Genomic DNA, 4,484 nt, shown 5'->3' with positions numbered 1-4,484 from the left:
TAATGTATATTTATTAGATGGTGTTATTATGAGTGTAACTGTACTGTGTAAAGTATATTTATTAGATAGTGTTATTATGAGTGTAACTGTACTATGTAATGCATATATATTAGATAGTGTTATTATGAGTGTAACTGTACTGTGTAATGTATATTTGTTAGATTATGTTATTATGAGTGTAACTGTACTATGTAAGGTATATTTATTAGATAGTGTTATTATGAGTGTAACTGTACTGTGTAATGTATTTTTATTAGATAGTGTTATTATGAGTGTAACTGTACTGTGTAATGTATGTTTATTAGATAGTGTTATTATGAGTGTAACTGTACTATGTAATGCATATATATTAGATAGTGTTATTATGAGTGTAACTGTACTGTGTAATGTATATTTGTTAGATTATGTTATTATGAGTGTAACTGTACTATGTAAGGTATATTTATTAGATAGTGTTATTATGAGTGTAACTGTACTGTGTAATGTATGTTTATTAGATAGTGTTATTATGAGTGTAACTGTACTGTGTAATGTATAATTATGTGTATAACTGTACTGTGTAATGTATATTTATTAGATGGTGTTATTATAAGTGTAACTGTACTGTGTAATGTATATTTATTAGATAGTGTTATTATGCGTGTAACTGTATTGTGTAATGTATATTTATTAGATGGTGTTATTATGAGTGTAACTGTACTGTGTAAAGTATATTTATTAGATAGTGTTATTATGAGTGTAACTGTACTATGTAATGCATATATATTAGATAGTGTTATTATGAGTGTAACTGTACTGTGTAATGTATATTTGTTAGATTATGTTATTATGAGTGTAACTGTACTATGTAAGGTATATTTATTAGATAGTGTTATTATGAGTGTAACTGTACTGTGTAATGTATTTTTATTAGATAGTGTTATTATGAGTGTAACTGTACTGTGTAATGTATGTTTATTAGATAGTGTTATTATGAGTGTAACTGTACTGTGTAATGTATAATTATGTGTATAACTGTACTGTGTAATGTATATTTATTAGATGGTGTTATTATAAGTGTAACTGTACTGTGTAATGTATATTTATTAGATAGTGTTATTATGCGTGTAACTGTACTGTGTAATGTATATTTATTAGATGGTGTTATTATGAGTGTAACTGTACTGTGTAAGGTATATTTATTAGATGGTGTTATTATGAGTGTAACTGTACTGTGCATTGTATTTTTATTAGATAGTGCTATTATGAGTGTAACTGTACTGTGTAAGGTATATTTATTCGATAGTGTTATTATGAGTGTAACTGTACTGTGTAATGTATATTTATTAGATAGTGTTATTATGTGTGTAACTGTACTGTGTAATGTATATTTATTAGATAGTGTTATTATGAGTGTAACTGTACTGTGTAATGTATATTTATTAGATAGTGTTATTATGAGTGTAACTATACTGTGTAATGTATATTTATTAGATAGTGTTATTATGAGTGTAACTATACTGTGTAATGTATATTTATTAGATAGTGTTATTATGTGTGTAACTGTGCTGTGTAATGTATTTTTATTAGATAGTGTTATTATGAGTGTAACTATACTGTGTAATTTATATTTATTAGATAGTGTTATTATGAGTGTAACTGTACTGTGTAATGTATATTTATTAGATAGTGTTATTATGTGTGTAACTGTACTGTGTAATGCATATTTATTAGATAGTGTTATTATGAGTGTAACTGTACTGTGTAATGTATGTTTATTAGATAGTATTATTATAAGTGTAACTGTATTGTGTAATGTATTTATTAGATGGTGTTATTATGTGTGTAACTGTACTGTGTAATGTATATTTATTAGATAGTGTTATTATGAGTGTAACTATACTGTGTAATGTATATTTATTAGATAGTGTTATTATGAGTGTAACTATACTGTGTAATGTATATTTATTAGATAGTGTTATTATGAGTGTAACTATACTGTGTAATGTATATTTATTAGATAGTGTTGTTATTATTAGTGTAACTATACTGTGTAATGTATATTTATTAGACAGTGTTATTATGAGTGTAACTGTACTGTGTAATGTATATTTATTAGACAGTGTTATTATGAGTGTAACTGTACTGTGTAATGTATATTTATTAGATAGTGTTAATATGAGTGTAACTATACTGTGTAATGTATATTTATTGGACAGTGTTATTATGAGTGTAACTGTACTGTGTAATGTATATTTATTAGATAGTGTTATTATGAGTGTAACTATACTGTGTAATGTATATTTATTAGATAGTGTTATTATGAGTGTAATTATACTGTGTAATGTATATTTATTAGATAGTGTTATTATGAGTGTAACTATACTGTTTAATGTATATTTATTAGATAGTGTTATTATGAGTGTAACTATACTGTGTAATGTATATTTATTAGATAGTGTTATTATGAGTGTAACTATACTGTGTAATGTATATTTATTAGATAGTGTTATTATGTGTGTAACTGTACTGTGTAATGTATATTTATTAGATAGTGTTATTATGAGTGTAACTGTACTGTGTAATGTATTTTTATTAGATAGTGTTATTATGTGTGTAACTGTACTGTGTAATGTATATTTATTAGATAGTGTTATTATGAGTGTAACTATACTGTGTAATGTATATTTATTAGATAGTGTTGTTATTATTAGTGTAACTATACTGTGTAATGTATATTTATTAGATAGTGTTATTATGAGTGTAACTATACTGTGTAATGTATATTTATTAGACAGTGTTATTATGAGTGTAACTGTACTGTGTAATGTATATTTATTAGACAGTGTTATTATGAGTGTAACTATACTGTGTAATGTATATTTATTAGATAGTGTTAATATGAGTGTAACTATACTGTGTAATATATATTTATTAGACAGTGTTATTATGAGTGTAACTATACTGTGTAATGTATATTTATTAGATAGTGTTATTATGTGTGTAACTGTACTGTGTAATGTATATTTATTAGATAGTGTTATTATGAGTGTAACTATACTGTGTAATGTATATTTATTAGATAGTGTTATTATGAGTGTAACTATACTGTGTAATGTATATTTATTAGATAGTGTTATTATGAGTGTAACTATACTGTGTAATGTATATTTATTAGACAGTGTTATTATGAGTGTAACTCTACTGTGTAATGTATATTTATTAGACAGTGTTATTATGAGTTTAACTGTACTGTGTAATGTATTTATTAGATAGTGTTATTATGAGTGTAACTGTACTTTGTAATGTATGTTTATTAGATAGTGTTATTATGAGTGTAACTGTACTGTGTAATGTATTTATTAGATGGTGTTATTATGAGTGTAACTGTACTGTGTAATGTATATTTATTAGATAGTGTTATTATGAGTGTAACTGTACTTTGTAATGTATATTTATTTATTAGACAGTGTTATTATGAGTGTAACTGTACTGTGTAATGTATTTATTAGATAGTGTTTTTATGAGTGTAACTGTACTTTGTAATGTATGTTTATTAGATAGTGTTATTATGAGTGTAACTGTACTGTGTAATTTATTTATTAGATGGTGTTATTATGAGTGTAACTGTACTGTGTAATGTATTTATTAGATAGTGTTATTATGTGTGTAACTGTACTGTGTAATGTATATTTATTAGATAGTGTTATTATGAGTGTAACTGTACTGTGTAATGTATATTTATTAGATAGTGTTATTATGAGTGTAACTGTACTGTGTAATGTATTTATTAGATGGTGTTATTATGTGTGTAACTGTACTGTGTAATGTATATTTATTAGATAGTGTTATTATGAGTGTAACTGTACTGTGTAATGTATATTTATTAGATAGTGTTATTATGAGTGTAACTGTACTGTGTAATGTATTTATTAGATAGTGTTATTATGAGTGTAACTGTATTGTGTAATGTATTTATTAGATGGTGTTATTATGAGTGTAACTGTACTGTGTAATGTATATTTATTAGATAGTGTTATTATGAGTGTAACTGTACTGTGTAATGTATATTTATTAGATGGTGTTATTTTGAGTGTAACTGTACTGTGTAATGTATATTTATTAGATGGTGTTATTATGAGTGTAACTGTACTGTGTAATGTATATTTATTAGATAGTGTTATTATGAGTGTAACTGTACTGTGTAATCTATTTATTAGATAGTGTTATTATGAGTGTAACTGTATTGTGTAATGTATTTATTAGATGGTGTTATTATGAGTGTAACTGTACTGTGTAATGTATATTTATTAGATAGTGTTATTATGAGTGTAACTGTACTGTGTAATGTATATTTATTAGATGGTGTTATTTTGAGTGTAACTGTACTGTGTAATGTATATTTATTAGACAGTGTTATTATGTGTGTAACTGTACTGTGTAATGTATATTTAATGTGTTTTGTGCAAATGTTTTGCCTTGTGTAACAGTTAAAGGGATATGAA

The sequence above is a fragment of the Bombina bombina genome, unplaced genomic scaffold (assembly GCF_027579735.1).
Source record: "Bombina bombina isolate aBomBom1 unplaced genomic scaffold, aBomBom1.pri scaffold_539, whole genome shotgun sequence".
Classification (NCBI taxonomy): domain Eukaryota; kingdom Metazoa; phylum Chordata; class Amphibia; order Anura; family Bombinatoridae; genus Bombina; species Bombina bombina.
The sequence above is the reverse complement of the archived record's forward strand: the minus strand, read 5'-3'. Positions refer to the sequence as shown.